Source organism: Nicotiana tabacum, chromosome 20 (genome assembly GCF_000715075.1).
Source record: "Nicotiana tabacum cultivar K326 chromosome 20, ASM71507v2, whole genome shotgun sequence".
Classification (NCBI taxonomy): Eukaryota; Viridiplantae; Streptophyta; class Magnoliopsida; order Solanales; family Solanaceae; genus Nicotiana; species Nicotiana tabacum.
This window is the reverse complement of record NC_134099.1, coordinates 147,438,117-147,458,485: the sequence shown is the minus strand read 5'-3', so window position 1 is coordinate 147,458,485 and position 20,369 is coordinate 147,438,117. Positions and strand designations below refer to the sequence as shown.

At 36.9% G+C, this 20,369-nt stretch overlaps 1 long non-coding RNA gene across 2 annotated transcripts; it reads right to left on the bottom strand.

Annotated features, from left to right (window-relative positions):
* Window positions 1–796: 796 nt before the first annotated feature.
* LOC107827479 (uncharacterized) lies at window positions 797–5,899 on the bottom strand. Of its 2 annotated transcripts, none has more exons than XR_012703966.1 (3): window positions 2,868–5,899; window positions 1,408–2,777; window positions 797–1,313 (listed from the first exon to the last, which is right to left on the bottom strand). It is a non-coding gene; the product is annotated as an uncharacterized LOC107827479 (long non-coding RNA). The 2 variants fall into 2 exon arrangements; XR_012703967.1 differs by having other exon boundaries at window positions 5,112–5,899.
* Window positions 5,900–20,369: the final 14,470 nt, after the last annotated feature.

The following is a 20,369-nucleotide window of genomic DNA, read 5'->3' as shown; positions in this document are numbered from 1 at the left end:
AGAGACAATTACGACATCCGAAATACTCACGATTGGTAGAGAATACTTAGGCAAAATTATAAAAGACGTAGCGGGAAGGATTCCGACAATGAAAAAAATCATAACTGTAGACCTCCTTAATTTTTTCTCCAACCCTTAGTATCCTTAATTGTTAATTTACTTCTTTAATTTGTTAGTTAATTAGCTAGACATAAGAATCTTAATATTTATAACTTAGGAATTGTCTGAGCTTGTCTTTTTAGTGATGTGAACAATTGTAGCTAAACCTTAGTTCTCTGTGGAATTCGACTTTAGACTTTTAGACCGAATTATATTTGCAGCGACCGTACCGCTTATTTTTTTTAGGACTAGAGTTGGCGTGATCAGTTCTCCGAGCGGCGAAAGTGGTGCTCATGCATAATTTCCGAAAAAGGAAATGGGATTGCTCTCCACCACTTTTAAATTATATTTCTCAAAAAATATATATTATTCCACGTTAGTTGGATTTGGTAATCAACTTTTCTAAGAGGCATTAGTATGGTTTTGTACTATTGCTAGACAAATTAGTATTAATATAATATTTCCTCTTTTATCGAGAAAAGAAGAAGAAGAAGAGTCCTTTCTTGTGCAGAGCTTTATTCTCATTCCGCGTACTTTGTCTCTTTCTCGAATGCTGCTCATCACTTTTACAGCCTAAACAAAGTTTATCTATTGATTGCAGTTAAACGCGTCAAGTTCTGCTGTCGTTTTCAAATGTCTACAGTCTACTCCATGCCATTTGGATCTTGTTTACAAAAACATAGTAAGATTTAAAGCATATAATTCAAATGCACGGTATCTTACTAAATCACAAAGATTAAGTTATTAAACGCGCGCATACAATCGAGAAGGAAAAAAAAACACACGCACAATCAGGCTCATGCATGAAATATATGTACATACATACTGACACAAGCACGACTATTAGGAAAGAAAAACAAAGACTAGACACACACAGGGAGAGCAAAACACTACTTGTTCTTCCGCTTAAAGTCAATAACACATTTATGCTCCTTCTCCAAGCTTCCCAACCCTCTTGTAGTAACCCTTCTCCTCGTTGCTAGACTTGACATCTATTGTGCCACTCCAATCTGGCTTATGCTCAACAAAAACATTCTGGTTGTCTACTGCATGCATGCCACAACAGTACGATGGTATCTGTGATCTGCCACCTCTTTTGCTTTCTTTGTTTCAGCGCCCTCAGCTTGTTCCAGCATGCTCTTTTGTTTCTCTACAACTAAGTCAAGACTCTTGTGCTCGAGAAAAAGTACAGAGTCCATGTTGGTCTCCTCTGCCTGCAAAGTAGAGTTAGTTTAAAGAGAAAAAGGAGAAGAGTTAATTGGTAACAGGTTAGAGACAAAGAAAGAAAGAGAATGCAATTATCCATACCAAGTAATCGTCCATTTTTGCCTTAGCTTTTCCTTTTCCTTTTCCGTTGTTGCCATCTTTTGTTTTGTTTGCAATTCCCTGATCCCTCTATTTATAGCTCTTCCACTTCCCTATCCTCCATAAGAGAACTAAATTCTAGCTTCCTTCGTTGAATTGCAAAAAAGATAAAAGAAAAATGGAAGGACAAGCTAGCAGCAGCGGAAAAGGAAAAGTATGGATAGCTGTATTTTCTTTGTTTCTTTGTTTCTAACATGTTACCAACTAACTCTTCTCCTTTCCCTCTTTAAACTCTCATTTGCAGGAAATGGAGGAAGAAACCCATGCAGAGGTAGTGATTGGACAAAAGGCAGAGAATTATTATAGACAGCATTCATGCAGCTAATGTCGTGGACTTATTTCTAGCAAATTAGAACAACTGGCGTGGAATTGTAGTGGTGTTGGAAAGTAACGAGAAAAAACTACGACATTAAGATCAGTGGCCTAAAAGCAAAGCATGAAGATGTTACCTTTGAGTAGTAGCATTAGAGGGGGAGTAGTAAGGTGTTATTGACTTTAAGCAGAAGAACAAGTAGTTTGTTGCTCTGTGTGTGCTGGGGTGTGTATGTCTAGTCTGTGTTTTTCTTTCCTAATAATCGTGCTTGTGTCAGCATGTATGTATGTATGTTTCATGCATGAGACTGATTGTGCGTGTGTGATTTTTTTTCTCCTCGACTGTATGCGCGCGTTTAATAACTTAATTCCCGTTATCTTTATGATTTAGTAAGGCACTATGCATTAATTAAACGAGTCAAGTTCTGATTTCGTTTTCCACTGTCTACTCCATGCCTTTTGGATCTTGTTTGCAAAACATAGCAGGAACTAAAGCATATAATTCAATTAATTAATGCACAGTGCCTTACTAAATCATAAAGATTAACAGGAATTAAGTTATTAAATGCGTGCATATAATCGAGGAGAAAAAAAAAAGAACACACACGCACAATCAGTCTCATGTATGAAACATACATACATACATACATACATATATACTGACACAAGCACGGTTATTAGGAAAGAAAAACACAGACTAGACACACACACCCCAATGCATAGAGCAGAAAACTACTTGTTCTTTCGCTTAAAGTCAATAACACCTTACTACTCCCCCTCTAATGCTACTACTCAAAGGTAACATCTTCATACATTGCTTTCAGGCCACTGATCTTGATGTCGTAGTTTTTCTCGTTACTTTCCAATATCACTACAGGTCCATGCCAATTGTTCATATTTGCCTGAAATAAGTCCACAGCGTTGGCTGCATGAATGATGTCTAAAGTAACTCTCTGCCTTTGTCCAATCAGGACCTCTGCATGGGTTTCTTCCTCTGTTTCCTGCAAATGAGAGTTCAAAGAGGGAAAGGAGAAGAGTTAGTTGGTAACATGTTAGAAACAAAGAAACAAAGAAAATACAGTTATCCATACTTTTTCTTTTTCTTTTCCGCTGCTACCAGCTTGTCCTTTCATTTTTCTTTTATCTTTTTTGCAATTCAACGAAGGAAGCTAGAATTTAGTTGGAAAGTGGAAGAGCTATAAATAGAGGGATCAGAGAGAAAGGGAATTACAAACAAAAAAAAGATGGACATTATTGGTTCTGCATTGGTAGAAGAAAAAAAAATTCAAAAATAAAATGATAGATATACGGACGGGTGTCTATAAGTTATAAAATGACTGTCTCTTTTCCTACCAAGTCTGTCGGTTTCCTTAAAATTATGCAACAACAGTACGTGAGTACGTAGATGCTCTCATGCACGTGATTTTCTTTGTGTTTTTCTTAGGCTAAAAGTAGATTCCCAAAGCATATCAATATCTCCATGCATGATGTTTGGAACCAATAATTAAAATGTACCTTTTGTTGTAGTAGAAGAAGCAGGGTACGTAAGATTCCTGATTCAAGCTTTGGTACAATAATATAGAGAATATATTGTAGAGTATGGGATCCAAAGCGGGTTGAAATGAGAATTTTATTAATTTGATTGTTGATATATTTGGTAACCTAAATTAGGTCATTAATTAAGGGGTCGTTTGGTAGGATGTATTGGAAAAAATAATGCATGTACTAGTTTTGATATTATTTATTAACCCCTATTTGATAGTATTTTTCAACAACTTAATACAATATACATCCTATTCGGTATTATTCTTATAAATAGAAAATTATGGCATTAGCAATACTATAATTTTTAATATATAAATAAGCATATATAAAGACATAACTGCTCTTTCAAAATCTTTTTCAAATACTTTCTAAAGAATGTGGAGGGTATTTTAGTAAACAAATAAATTGTGCAATGCATGCTATCTTTAGTATACCAAACCAATCAGTTGATGAGAAATAATTTTAGTATAACTAATCCCATTATTATTAATGTCACACCCTCCTTTTTCCCTAGGGGATAGGGAGTTTTTCCAATTTAAGTGACATTAATCAAAATGGGATTATTTATTTAATTAAGAGTCGCCACTTGGAATAATTTATGGTATCACAAGTCACCGGTTTATTTTAAATCCTAAATCAACGAAATTTGACTCTGTTTTAAAGTCTGCGAAACCATAAGACCGAGTAAGGAATTCTGTTAACGCGGGAGAAGATCTTAGGCATTCCCGAGTTCCGTAGTTTTAGCAGGTTGCGTTTAAACAAACTTGGCTTAATAATTTATTTAACTACGTATTTTTAGAACCTACTAACATTTTACCTTTTAATTACCGCTTTCAAATTGCTTGATTATTCACCACTATGGAATTATCTTGAAACAAGTCGCGTGTACGTGTACTATTTTTGTTCGACGCGTAAAAATCATATCACACGTACGTGTACACAATTAATAATACTTTATTCTTATTAAGATTGTTTCGTCCAAAGTTGCACGAACGCATCCCTTGGTTTTAACTTTGGAAATTGTTACTATGTCCGCGAACGTATACATAATCACGATAATAATTTCAAAACGTGCCTAAAGTACTCTAACGATGTTCATTATTCTTCCTAAACTTTGAGATTATTGTAAGGTCATGAATTATGGAGGTTATTATGAATGTCATAGGTATTATGGAAGTCATTTGAAGTTATATTAATTTAAAAAGGAGAGCTAGCTAACATATTTATTGGAATCAGGCCAACAATTTAATTACTAATGAGCTCGGCCTTTCCCCAATTCCCATAACCCAATTCGGGCAGTTGAGCCGCTCAAGTAAGTAAAAAAAATGGCACGCCACTTATCACCTATGTTACCGTGGACATCTTGAGCATACATTCAAATATATAATACAATATTCAACATATTTAATTAGGTTAGTTCTAGTCTTTCATAACTAATCATGTTGCATTTATATAACCAATAATCTATAATTTTTTCAATACTACTCTACCATATCCTCTTGGCAATACTAATGAAAAACTGGCTTTGTCACAGGTATTCATAGAAGCACCAATATATGAGAAGATAGACTGAACATTTTGAATCTTCTTGCTTTGGACTTGACACAACACCTTTTTTTATGGAACTTAGCAGAAGTCAAAACTAGACAAACAACAAAACTAGGCAAACAACAGAGAAATAAGAATTCACTCAAACAAATTTCCCATCACAAATCCAGCAAAACCATAGTCTGGGATCAAACCGTATTAAAATCGACATTAGAATGGATTGAGAGAGGAAAGAATGGAACCTGAAGTTGTTTTCAATTAATAAAAATTCCAGCAGATACACGGACTGAAACAAAGGGATAGTTGCGACCGGAACTCGACACGACGATCATACTTCGAGCAGAAACGCGAACAGAACCATGAACGATCCTCAACGGCGGCGACCTCAAAGCCTACAGGGTCGGAGCTGCTACGTTTTTGCAGGTTTTAGTGACTGTTTTCCAGCTATTTTCGAGCTATTTTGCAGGTGTTTGTAACAAACAAATAAATAAACTGGAGCTAACTTCTTGATTAAATATTCAAATGCAACTATTACAAACTACGAACTTTGTCTAGAACAAGAAAACTGCAGAAATATAATACTAACTGACTGGAATTAGAGATAAGAAGGAAAGATGGGAAACTTAGAGAAGAAGTGGGGAAGAGAACATAGACAATGCTGATTACTAACTGCCTACCCATTTTCCCCATGTTCCCTGCTATTTGTAACCACTCTGAACCCTCTTCCCGATCATTCTTGTGGTGAGACACCCTTCCAAATGAAATCAATTAGTCTTCTACTGGGTTGTTTAATTCTATTACTTCTTCCTAGATTAGTTCCAGGCCCAATATTCTCTGCAAATGACTCCACCCTAGGCCCACACACTTCTTTAGCTGATTCTAGGCCCAATTCTTGAACTGGATTCATAACATTACCCCCGCCTGAATTGAGAACCTTGTCCTCAAGGTTCAAAGTAGGTGGTTCTAGGTTCTCACCATCAAGAATGGGCGTCACTTGCTGAGTAGGACGACCTTCGCAACGCTTCAGCAGAGAAATGTGAAATACAGGATGAATGCGCGAAGCACTAGGCACGTCTAACTTATAGGCTACTGAGCCAATCCGTTTGAGCACCTGAAATGGCCCAAAGTACCTGCGGCCCAATTTGTGATGTCGTCAGAGTCTCACTGAATATTGCATGTAAGGCTTTAAGTTGACATACGCCCATTCACCTTCTTGGAGTTGAACATCAGACCTTCCTTTATCAGCTTAGGACTTCATACAATTTTGAGCCTTCAATAAATTTAACTTAAGGATCTCTGGTACTTCGTCTCTCTTAAGCATATATTGCTGCACTAAGTCATCAGTCGAACTTTTAAGTATATACCGAGCTACTATTGGTGGCTCTCTACCGTATAAAACTTGAAATAGAGTCAAACCAGCCGAGGTTTAGAGGGCAGTGTTATACCAAAATTCAGCCCAGGGAATCAATAGCACCCACTCATGAGGATTATCCCCAATAAAGCAGCGCAAGAATTACTCAATACACTTGTTCAAAGCTTCGGATTGGCCATCCGTTTGTGGGTGATACGTTGTACTCATAGCCAGAGTAGTTCCCTACAACCTATGTATTTCTCGCCAAAAGGATTGGAGGAATCGAGGGTCCCGGTCAGTCACTATGACGCATGGAGGCCCATGGAGCTTGATCACATTAGAAATAAAAGCTACAGCAACAGATTGGGCAGAAAATGAAGCTGGCAAGGGAATAAAATGCCCATACTTAGACAATCGATCCACAATAGTCATAATGGTAGCCTTACCCTTCGAGCTTGGCAGGCAAGTGATGAAATCCATGGCAATCTCCTCAAAAACCATTTCTGGAATCGGCAATGGTTGGAGTAGATCGGCTGGAGCATGGTGCGTGTCTTTCATCTGTTGGTATGTTTGATAGATTGTCACAAAGTTCTTGACATCTTGACGCATATTTTTCCAAAAAAAAAATTGGAAGATACTCGATGAAAGGTGCGTGCAATTCTGGCGTGGCCACCAAGAGGAGTATCATGGAACTCCTGCATCAGTTTAATGCGTATAGGAGAGTCACTCGGAAGAACCAAATGTCCCCTATAAAATTGAAGTCCATCCCTGAGAATGTAATCAGCAAATGCTTCAGGTTCCTTTTGCAGCCCGTGCTGGATTTCCAGCAATTCCAAATGACTTTTAGTAGCTTCGCATACTTCATCGACCCAATCACAGGTGCGGATAGTGATGGCATTAAGGACGGCATCAGGAGGCCTAGATAAAGTATCTGCTGCTTGGTTCTGTTTGCCAGATCGATAAATAATCTTGAAGTCATAGCCAACTAACTTTCCCAGCCATTTTTGTTGTTCCGGAGTTTGGATGGTTTGTTCAGTGAGGCACTTAAGAGACTGCTGATCAGTAATGATTGTGAAACAACGACCAAGTAAGTATTGTTTCTGTTTACTAACTGATTGAGTAATGGCAAACATCTCACGGTGATAAGTAGGAGCCTCTTGCATGCGTGGACTCAATTTTTGGCTATAATAAGCAAGAGGATGGTCGTTCTAGGACAAGATAGCCCCAATTCCTACCCCAGATGCATCAGTTTCCAAAGTGAACTCTTGAGAAAAATTTGACAATGCTAAGACCGGAGTGATGCTTAGAAGATGTTTCAAAGTCTCAAAAGCTTGTTGGGCCTGAGTCGTCCAAACAAAAGCCTCATTGCGTAGTAGATCTATCAAAGGACTAGCAATCATAGTATAGTGTTTGATGAAATGCCTGTAATAACCAGCCAACCCCAAAAAACTTCAAACTATTTTGACATTGTGCGGAATAGGCCATTGTTGTATGGCTTCAATCTTGGAGGGATCAACTGCTAGCCCAAATGCAGATATAACATGGCCCAAGTAATCAATTTTCTGCTGGCCAAAGGAACATTTGGGTCGCTTAGCTACTAACTCATGATCACACAGTAGTTGCAAAACCAATGTTAAATGCTCCAAGTAAAACGCCCAAGTCTGACTGTATACTAATATGTCGTCGAAGAAAACCAGAACAAAACATCAGAGATATGTCTAAAAATAGCATTCATGGTAACCTGAAAAGTCGAAGGAGCGTTAGACAACCCGGAGGGCATGACCAAAAATTCATAGTGTCCTTCGTGAGTGCGAAAAGCAGTTTTAGGTACATCTTCTGGCCGGACACGGATATGGTGATAGCCGGATAGCAGGTCCAACTTAGAGAAGTACTGGGACCCATGTAACTCATCAAATAGTTCATCTATTATAGGAATGGGAAATCGATCTCGCACTGTGATTGCATTTAGCGCTCTATAATCAACACAGAAACGCCAACTGCCATCTTTCTTTCAAACCAACAATATAGGAGATGAAAATGGGCTATTACTAGGTTGTATGACCCCTTCAGCTAACATTTCGGACACCAGTTTCTCCATAATTTGCTTCTGAAAATACGGATAGTGATAAGGGCGAACATTAATAGGTCCAGATCCTGGAGTCAAATGGATTGCATGGTCCTGAGATCGGACAGGAGGTAAACCTTGAGGCTTTTGGAAAATATCCGCATAATCTTCAATTAGGCTTAGCAAATCAGGGGACTCTTCCATTTGTATCAGAGGTGTGTCATCCATCACCATCAAGCAAAAAAATGATGACACTGCATCTGTCTCTACCAATCGTCGTAGAGACAGCAATCACACCGGTTGAGATTCTATCGGTGGTTCTCCAACTAGGCGGACTGGTGTGCTTGGAATGTGAGTTCCATAACTCTTGTGGTATAATCAATCAATATCGGACCAAGTGTAAGCAACCAAGTAATGCCTAGGACGACATCTGACCCATGCATCGGAAGAACATACAGAATTTGCAGCAACATTATTGGTGGAGAAGAGTGTGACATTATGGACCACACCTTCACACCTTAAACGCTGACTACTACCAACCACCATAGAAAATGGTGTAACCAGTGAAACAACTAGGTTAAGGAACTTTTTTACTTTGCACAAAATTATGCGTTCTCCCATTATCCACCATAATCTGTACTGGCATTCCGTTGACTTGACCTTTGAAACGAAGAGACATTGGAGAATGCCCACCAACCAGAGCGTGGTATGAAATGGCGGAATGTTGCTGAAGTTCCAAACATTGAAGCTCCTCTACGAGAAAATCATCTAAAGTGAAGGTATCTGGCAGCTCAACAATTGATGGTGAGTCTTCTAGAAGCAATAACTGAGGAAGAGCCTTACATTTATGCCCAGGAACAAACTTCTCATCATAATTGTAGCATAAACCTTTTTCTCGTCGGGATTGGAGTCCGGAGGATGTTAGGCATTTGAGAGGTATTTTAGGTGTAGTGGATGTTGAGGCCTTATTAGTTGGAGTGGTCATGGTTGTATTTGGAGCAGGTAAAAGTGGAGGTTGGGTCCTGGATAAAGCGGGTCGGGCAGGCCCCTTTTCTAACTCAATGCGTGTAAAAATGGCGTGTAGTAGCCACTAAATAAGGGTGTATTTAATTTTTATCCACTATTTAAAATGCTTATCAAAAATAGCCACTACTAAGGGGGAAAAGACACAATTACCCTTTCTCTATTTCTTGTATAATCCCAAAATCGACGAAAACCCTTATTTTCATTCGTTCAGAGTTCAGACGAGAGCGGTTCAGGGTTCCGTGTTCTGCGCTTCTTCATCTTCCTCGCATGCAAACTGCAATCTCAGTTAAACTTCTGCTCCTTCATCTTCTCCGTCATCTTCTGTCAATCGCGACTGGTAATATGTTTTTTTTATGCATTTTCGTTTTTCTCTATGTGTAAGTTGGTTCAATGCCGTGTGAAGTATGTGTGAAATTTCAAAAATTAGCATTATATGTTGATTCAGTGTAGTATATTTTGTGTGATTCTGTTTTTGATAAATTTTTAGTGTGTGAAATTTGAAATGTGTTTGTGGTTGATTCAATATATTTGATTATGTAGGTATATTTCATAAAAATAGTCGTAGAAATTCATAAGCTTACTGTGATTATGAATTTTCAGTTAACTGTGTTTATTAAATGTAAGGAAGAAACGACATTAAATTTTGTAGTTGGAATTCAAAGTTAAGGACTGATTGTCCTTAACTTTTGCACATGAAACTTAAAGTTAAGGACTAAGTGTCCTTAACTTTGGATGTTGAAAGTATAAGTTAAGGACTGTATTTCCTTAACCTTTGCACTTACAATTTAAAGTTAAGGACTGATTGTCCTTAACTTTTGCACATGAAACTTGAAGTTAAGGACTAAGTGTCCTTAACTTTGGATGTTGAAAGTATAAGTTAAGAACTGTATTTCCTTAACCTTTGCACTTACAATTTAAAGTTAAGGACTTATTGTCCTTAACTTTTGCACATGAAACTTGAAGTTAAGGACTAAGTGTCCTTAACTTTGGAAGTTGAAAGTATAAGTTAAGGACTGTATTTCTTTAACGTTTGCACTTAAAATTTAAAGTTAAGGATTGTATTTGCTTAACTTTTAAACTTGAAATTTTAAGTTAAGTCCTAATCTTTGTTTGTTTTTCCTTCTTTTCTAGTGTTATAATGGAAGGCGATCATTTGTTTGATTTTGACGATTGGCATAATTTTCTGGTATATTGGAAAGGAGATTTTCAATATAAGGAAACAATTAAAAGTTTTCTGTCGAATAGCCACTGGAAGAAATTCAGGGAAAGTATTTTGGCAACTTCTTCAGATTACAAAGTGTGAAGTTTTCGGGTAAACTTATGCACTGTGTATTGCTTTCTGAAATTGTTAGTAATGAACCTGATTCGATGACCTTCAAGGTATTTGACCGCGATATTAAGTTTAATCGTGATGCATTCCATATTATTACTGGTTTGAAGTCTTATTCGTCGCTTGATATGAAAGGTTTAAATGAGAAAGAGAATAGGCTTTTAAGAGTCTATTTCCCTGGAAAGGGCAAAATTGAGTTGGCTGATTTGTATAGTTTTATTTCTAATCTCCCACATGGTACAACTTCATCATTTGCTCGCAGTGATGATGATGCTTTGAAGTTGGCAACACTCATTTGCACGCACACACCAACGACACCTATCACCATTGCATGTCAACGAATATCTTGTTGAGCTTGATCTAACAACTTTGAATTCAAAATGTCCTTTGATTGCTATATTGGAAAAACAGTTAATTATGATTTTCTTCTTGTCAAATACTGATCCGACTTTTATTTTATCCAAAGAAGCATTTTCTCTTAATATCGTAGTTGGGGATTCTTTTTGTTTCGAATTTGATCTTCGTCTAGTTATTTGAGTGCAGGTTTTGTCAGCAACTACTTCGATTACCGGTGCACTCTCTAAGACTTGAATACCCAAAGCTTGTTCGTTGTCAATCTCTATAATGCTTTGTCCTTCTACTTGAATAGAATCAAATGTTTGATGCACCTCTTCATTTAATGGTTGAGCTTCAACCATATCTACTTCAACTATCTGTTGGCATCGCTCTTGATTGTCATGTTGAGTTTTTGTGTTGGCATGTTCATTGCTTGTTGATGCAAAAACTCTTTCCGAAATATCAACTATGAAACGACAGCTCTTGAAGAGTGAATGAGTTTTTAGCAACTCTATACATGTGTGAAGATCTAAATCTTTGGATACAAGCATTCCTTTGCTTGTTCCAAGGTTGATATCAAACCATATCACTATTTCAAACTTTTCTCTATCCAATTCAATAAGCTCAAAAATCTGTTTAACGAAATCTTCAAACTGAATTGACTCAGGTGCTAGGAAAAGCTTTGTTTGATGATCAAGATATTTATAGTCTTCAGTCCATCTACCATTAAAAGCAACTATTATGCATATTGTTTCCATCCTACAAGTCAAGAGAATGGGAAACAAAGGACATACGTTATAAAGCAATCCTTGTAGAATTAAGAACAGGTGTACTGTAAGTGCAAGACCAAGATAAGGACTGTCTGTCCTAAAAATTTAAACATGTAATTAAAGTTAAGGACTGCCAGTCCTTAACTTTTGAACAAGAAATTAAAACTTAAGGACTGTCTGTCCTTATCTTTTGAACCAGAAATTAAAACTTAAGGACTGCATGTCCTAAACTTTTGAACAAAAAATTAAAAGCTAAGGACTGCCTACCCTTTAACATTTAAACATATAATTAAAGTTAAGGACTGCCAGTCCTTAACATTTAAACATGGAATTAAAAGTTAAGGACTGTCAGTCCTTAACTTTTGAACCAGAAATTAAAAGCTAAGGACTGTCTGTCCTTTAACATTTAAACATGTAATTAAAGTTAAGGACTGTCAGTCCTTAACATTTAAACATGGAATTAAAAGTTAAGGAATGTCAGTCCTTAAGTTTTAAACATGGAATTAAAAGTTAAGGACTGTCAGTCCTTAACTTTTGAACCAGAAATTAAAAGCTAAGGACTGTCTGTCCTTTAACATTTAAACATGTAATTAAAGTTAAGGACTGCCAGTCCTTAACATTTAAACATGGAATTAAAAGTTAATGACTACCAGTCCTTAACATTTAAACATGGAATTAAAAGTTAAGGACTGTCAGTCCTTAACTTTTGAACTAGAAATTAAAAGCTAAGGACTGTTTGTCCTTTAATATTTAAACATGTAATTAAAGTTAAGGACTGCCAGTCCTTAACATTTAAATATGGAATTAAAAGTTAAGGACTGTCAGTCCTTAACTTTTGAACCAGAAATTAAAAGCTAAGGACTGCATGTCCTTTAACATTTAAACATGGAATTAAAAGTTAAGGACTGCTAGTCCTTAACATTTAAACATGTATTTAAAAGTTAAGGACTATTAGTCCTTAACATTTGAACCAGAAATTAAAACATACAATTTGAAACTCAAGCTACAGGACTTTGTATACAGAAGAACAGCAACAAAGTGAAGGACATTTTGTCCTTAAGTTTTTTTATTCAATTTGCAAAATGAGGCCAGTAGAATCAAAGTTAAGGACATAGTGTTCTTATTTATTTGAATTTAATTTCCAAAATGAAGACACTATGTACGAAATACAGAATTATCATAGGAGGCGATGTCTATAAATTTATCAATCCAGAAATTCAAAAAAAATCAAATTCTTATCTAATATATAATCAAATCAATACAGATCTAAAAAAGTATAACTATAGCGAAATAAAAATCGATAGAAACACATGAAATTACAACTTACTGTTTATCTATGTCGTTTTTTTGGATTAGAATGCTGAATTTTTGAAATCGGGAAGAGAAATGGTGGTTCGTCCTCAGTTGATCGCCTCTGTGGTAACTGCTGCTGCTGCTGCTCGCTTCTTCTCTTTGTGTAACTACTGCTTGTGTTGATAGCGTAGGTATAAGTTATACCAAAAGGGTATTTTCTTCCAGTCAGGTATAAGTTTTTTAAAGGAGTGGCTAAAGTCTAAATACATTGAAAACAGTGGCTTTAAAATAAAAGCCACTGCTTTTAGTGGCTATTTGTGTCGTTCGCCCGTAAATGGGCTAGTTCCACTAGCAGTCCTTAACTTTTAATTCCATGTTTAAATGTTAAGGACTGGCAGTCCTTAAGTTTTAATTCCATGTTTAAATGTTAAGGACTGGCAGTCCTTAACTTTAATTACATGTTTAAATGTTAAAGGACAGGCAGTCCTTAGCTTTTAATTTCTGGTTCAAAAGTTAAGGACTGGCAGTCCTTAACTTTTAATTTCTTCTGTATACAAAGTCCTTAACTCTTAAATACATGTTTAAATGTTAAGGACTAGCAGTCCTTAACTTTTAATTCCATGTTTAAATGTTAAAGGACAGGCAGTCCTTAGCTTTTAATTTCTGGTTCAAAAGTTAAGGACTGACAGTCCTTAACTTTTAATTCCATGTTTAAAACTTAAGGACTGGCAGTCCTTAACTTTTAATTCCATGTTTAAATGTTAAGGACTGGCAGTCCTTAACTTTAATTACATGTTTAAATGTTAAAGGACAGGCAGTCCTTAGCTTTTAATTTCTGGTTCAAAAGTTAAGGACTGGCAGTCCTTAACTTTTAATTCCATGTTTAAATGTTAAGGACTGGCAGTCCTTAACTTTAATTATATGTTTAAATGTTAAAGGACAGGCAGTCCTTATCTTGGTCTTGCACTTACAGTACACATGTTCTTAATTCTAAAAGGATTGCTTTATAACGTATGTCCTTTGTTTCCCATTCTCTTGACTTGTAGGATGGAAACAATATGCATAATAGTTGCTTTTAATGGTAGATGGACTGAAGACTATAAATATCTTGATCATCAAACAAAGCTTTTCCTAGCACCTGAGTCAATTCAGTTTGAAGATTTCGTTAAACAGATTTTTGAGCTTATTGAATTGGATAGAGAAAAGTTTGAAATAGTGATATGGTTTGATATCAACCTTGGAACAAGCAAAGGAATGCTTGTATCCAAAGATTTAGATCTTCACACATGTATAGAGTTGCTAAAAACTCATTCACTCTTCAAGAGCTGTCGTTTCATAGTTGATATTTCGGAAAGAGTTTTTGCATCAACAAGCAATGAACATGCCAACACAAAAACTCAACATGACAATCAAGAGCGATGCCAACAGATAGTTGAAGTAGATATGGTTGAAGCTCAACCATTAAATGAAGAGGTGCATCAAACATTTGATTCTATTCAAGTAGAAGGACAAAGCATTATAGAGATTGACAACGAACAAGCTTTGGGTATTCAAGTCTTAGAGAGTGCACCGGTAATCGAAGTAGTTGCTGACAAAACCTGCACTCAAATAACTAGACGAAGATCAAATTTGAAACAAAAAGAATCCCCAACTACGATATTAAGAGAAAATGCTTCTTTGGATAAAATAAAAGTCGGATCAGTATTTGACAAGAAAAAGAGCATAATTAACTGTTTTTCCAATATAGCAATCAAAGGACATTTTGAATTCAAAGTTGTTAGATCAAGCTCAACAAGATATTCGTTGACATGCAATGATGATAGGTGTCGTTGGTGTGTGCGTGCAAATGAGTGTTGCCAACTTCAAAGCATCATCATCACTGCCAGCAAATGATGAAGTTGTACCATGTGGGCGATTAGAAATAAAACTATACAAATCAGCCAACTCAATTTTGTCATGTCTAGGGAAATAGACTCTTAAAAGCCTATTCTCTTTCTCATTTAAACCTTTCATGTCAAGCGACGAATGAGACTTCAAACCAGTAATAATATGGAATGCATCATGAGTAAACTTAATATCGCGGTCAAATACCTTGAAGGTCATCGAATCAGGTTCATTACCAACAATTTCAGAAAGCAATACACAGTGCATAAGTTTACCGAGAACTTCACACTTTGTAATCTGAAGAAGTTGCCAAAAATACTTTCCCTTAATTTTTTTCATTGGCTATTCGACAGAAAACTTTTAATTGTTTCCTTATATTGAAAATCTCCTTTCCAATATACCAGAAAATTACGCCAATCGTCAAAATCAAACAAATGATCGCCTTCCATTATAACACTAGAAAAGAAGAAAAAACAAACAAAGATTAGGACTTAACTTAAAATTTCAAATTTAAAAGTTAAGCAAATACAATCCTTGACTTTAAATTTTAAGTGCAAACGTTAAAGAAATACAGTCCTTAACTTATAATTTCAACTTCCAAAGTTAAGGACACTTAATCCTTAACTTCAAGTTTCATGTGCAAAAGTTAAGGACAATAAGTCCTTAACTTTAAATTATAAGTGCAAAGGTTAAGGAAATACAGTTCTTAACTTATACTTTCAACATCCAAAGTTAAGGACACTTAGTCCTTAACTTCAAGTTTCATGTGCAAAAGTTAAGGACAATCAGTCTTTAACTTTAAATTGTAAGTGCAAAGGTTAAGGAAATACAGTCCTTAACTTATACTTTCAACATCCAAAGTTAAGGACACTTAGTCCTTAACTTCAAGTTTCATGTGCAAAAGTTAAGGACAATCAGTCCTTAACTTTGAATTCCAACTACAAAATTTAATTTTGTTTCTTCCTTACATTTAATAAACACAGTTAACTGAAAATTCATAATCACAGTAAGCTTATGAATTTCTACGACTATTTTTATGAAATATACCTACATAATCAAATATATTGAATCAACCACAAACACATTTCAAATTTCACACACTAAAAATTTATCAAAAACAGAATCACACAAAATATACTACACTAAATCAACATATAATGCTAATTTTTGAAATTTCACACATACTTCACACGGCATTGAACCAACTTACACATAAAGAAAAATGAAAATGCATAAAAAACATATTACCAGTCGCGATTGACAGAAGATGACGGAGAAGATGAAGGAGCAGAAGCTTAACTGAGATTGCAGTTTGCATGCGAGGAAGATGAAGAAGCGCAGAACACGGAACCCTGAACCGCTCTCGTCTGAACTCTAAACGAATGAAAATAAGGGTTTTCGTCGATTTTGGGATTATACAAGAAATAGAGAAAGGATAATTGTGTCTTTTTCCCCTTAGTAGTGGCTATTTTTTATAAGCATTTTAAATAGTGGATAAAAATTAAATACACCCTTATTTAGTAGCTACTACACGCCATTTTTACTCTGACATTGTACTGGGTTTATATATTAAAAATGCAGTCTTAATGTCCAACCGGAGGCCCGAAACAAAGAGATGGACCAACCAGGACTCAGAAATATCCTCAATCTCATTAGAGATGGCCTCAAAGCGAGCCTGGTATTCAGCTACTATTGACTGTTGTCGGAGTTTGGCCAGACGACCCTTAGGTCCCTCAAGATTTTGCTTGCAAAAACGTTGGCACAATTTCTTGGCAAAGTGAGGCCAGTCAACTAGTTGCTTATTACGAACAAGCCATCGGTACCATTTCAGTACCTCTCCGTCCAAGTAAAAAGAGGCCAACGACAGTTGATGAGCAGAGTAAATAGAGTAAAAAACAAAGTACCTCTCTGCTTGAAACACCCAGGCTTCGGGGTTTAGACCACTGAAACGGGTAGTTCAACCGCAGCAGGTTTGTGTCTCATCATCGCTGATGTCGCTGGGGAAGCTCCATGAGACAAACACACCTCTGCTGAGCGGATACGAGTTGGTTCTACTGTCGCTGTCTGCGAGGCTGCGTTAATGAAGTCTTGTAACAGTTTCTGCTGGTTATCAAAAGCAGAACACAGATTCGCAACTGTAGAAGAGAGATCTGCAAACTCCTGTTGAGAAACACCATTATCAACAGATATGAGTTTTGAATCACCCATGGATTCCGCTGGATGAAAGCACCAATGTAACAAACAAATAAATAAACTGGAGCTCACTTCTTGATTAAATATTCAACTATTACAAACTACGAACTTTGTCTAGAACAAAGAAACTGCAGAAATTGAATACTAACTGACTGGGATTAGAGATAAGAAGGAAAGATGGGAAACTTGAAGAAGAAGTGGGGAAGAGAACATAGACAATGCTGATTACTAACTGCCTACCCATTTTCCCCATGTTCCCTACTATTTGTAACCACTCTGAACCCTCTTTCTGATCATTCTTGTGCTGAGTCACCCTTCCAAATGAAATCAGTTAGTCTTCTACTGGATTGTTTAATTCTATTACTTCTTCTTAAATTAGTTCCAGGCCTAATATTCTCTACAAATGACTCCACCCTAGGCCCACACATTTCTTCAGCTGATTCTAGGCCCAATTCTTGAAGTGGATTCATAACAGTGTTTCAGGGTGGTTTTTGGGGCTGTTTACATGGTTTTAATGGAGAAAATCAAACCACTTTTTATGGAGAAAATGCTCGGTGTTTGTGATGATGAAGATCTGGTTGTTTTTGGTGTTTTGTGGCTATTTTGGTAGCGAAAATGGCACAAGGAAGAAGTTGAACCTTTGGCCTTTCTTGGCTGCATTTTCACGAGTTTGGTGCAGAAGTTTTCATAGCTTCTATAGTGAGCTCACAACAGAGAAAGGGAAAAGGGGAGTTACAGAGGAGAAGAAAGTTCTTTTTGTTTGTGTGGCTGCTCCTCCCTCCTTTTCCCAGATCTAGTTTTTTAGATCTGTATTTCTCTGCCTTCTTGCCCCCCCCCCCCCCCGCGTGCGGAACCATACTATTGTTAATTTTTACTAAAATTACTAAAATAAGTGTAAAAAAAAAGTTACCAAAGTATATATAACGCCACTAATAGTGGCGCTATACAGTAACGTTAACTGTATCGTTACTGTATAGCGCCACTAATAGTGGCGCTATACTGACAAACTTACATAGCGCCATTAATAGTGGCGCTATATGTCTTATACCCTGACCACACCAATAATGTCTGGGTTCAATAATTTAAATGTGTATAAAGCCACTTTTTGTGGCGCTATATACAAAAAAAAAAACCCGGCTAGCCATTTTCTATATAAACATCGTATAATCGCTCCAACTTCATTCAAAATTTTTTTTTAACTCTTCTTGCTTTCTATTGTTGTTAAATTCTCCAGCATTTTTTCATTATGTCTGAAGAACGTAGAATAAGTGTATCATTATATTGGGGGGGTGAGGTTGTGATGGAGAATAACTCTGTGGGCTACAGTTTACCTGCTAAGTGTAATGTTAAATTTCCACTTTCAATTGAGTACGAAACATTGATATCGTTGTTATGCAAAAAAATGAGTGTGAGAAAACGTTCAGTGATACTCAAAGTAACCGGAAGATATCAGTATTCCGTTACGCCGCAAGGGGTTGCTTTTTACTCAGAGTTTAACATCGACGATGATGACACTTTGAGTGATTTCTTGAGGACTCCCGATGAATGCCGGGAATTTCTTGTAATCACAATGTTGGAGATGTACGTGAAGGTCGAAGACGTTCCAAAAAATGAGGTTGTGCGTAGTAGAGATAACCCCCAGTCATCGGGTGGTTATTCTGGATCAGTTTTTGCCGGACATGTTCCAGATGAAAGAATTTTTCTTGATTTAAATTTATCACCGTCGGCGAATGAGCAGCGAGAAAATAATTTATACCCTGCTTTCCATAATTCACAAGAAGAGTGGTAAACTTCAATTTTCATTTGTGTTAATATGTATATTTTTGCGTATTGAATAAATTTTAACGCTCATTTATTTAATTAGGGGGTACCGGCCGGATATGAATTTTACAAGTGACCCATCCGGTAGTCATCACCTAACTGAAAACGTCCATCATGGAATGTCATCACATTACAACTTGTAAGTGAAAAACTACAACCATATATAAAGCATTTATTAATTTAGCAGCTTATATTTTTGTTGAAATATGCAGTGAAAACGAGCAAGTTGAACTACCCGTACTCACTCAATTTCCCGAAAACGACGTATTACATCAGGATCTGGCAGATGAACAGAGTGAGGAAGATTACAGCGATTACGATAACAATGCCGATGAATCGGGAGATGAGACACCATTTGCTCGTGAGGATGGTGATGAAGAGGACGAGGAGGAAGAACCGGATTTGAAGAGAGCCCCTCATAGACGAAAAGTGAACGAGTCTGAAGTGTCGTTTCATTCAAGGGAGATTCCTTATATTGATAACTTGCCAGCCGTGCCGGATGTGGAAGCTCTCACACGGGATTTTGATGAAATCCGGACAGCAATGTGGGATGAGTCTAGACCAACGGTGCTTGCAAAGGGGATGCTTTTTCCTGATAAAGCACGCGTAAGCAGGGCTTGTAAAATGCACAATGTTAAACAGGGTCGTGAAATGCAAGTATCGGAGTCAAGTCCGACGGTATACAAGGCTATTTGCCGCAGGTGGTTTTGGCCATGTAATTGGATGTTGCGTGCGTCGAAGAAGAAAACAGGTATGTGGAAAGTGGGTAAATACATTCCCACCCACACATGCGAAATGGACACTTTCAACGGGAATCACTTCAACTTGGATATTGACTTGATATCTCTTGTACTTATTCCGCACATCGAAGCGTCCATCAGGTATAAAATCAAAGAGTGCATTACAGCAGTCTACCAGGAATATGGCCACACAATTACTAAAAGAAAGGCATATCTTGGGCGCAAAAGAGCGTTTGAAATAGTCTATGGTAACTGGGATAAGTCATTTGCAGATCTGCCTAGCTACATGGCTGCACTGCAGCACTTTAACCCCGGAACAGTTATTGAATGGAAGCTTGAGCGGAGTCCGGGTAAACCAGAATATATATTCAATTACGTGTTTTGGGCGTTTAAGCCAGCAATTGATGGTTTTCCGTATTGCCGGCCCGTAATATCCATAGACGGAACTCATGTCTATGGAAAGTACGATATCAAGCTATTGATAGTCGTGGCTGTGGATGCAAATGGACAGATATTTCCTCTAGCCTTTGCTATTTGTGCAAATGAAAGCACAGAGACGTGGACAATGTTTTTGAACCACTTGAAAGAGCACGTTGTCAAACATCGTTCAGGTATTTGTCTAATATCTGATCGGCACGGGGGTATATTAAGTTCTGTGGAGAACCTTCCTGCCTGGCAAGAACCTTATGCA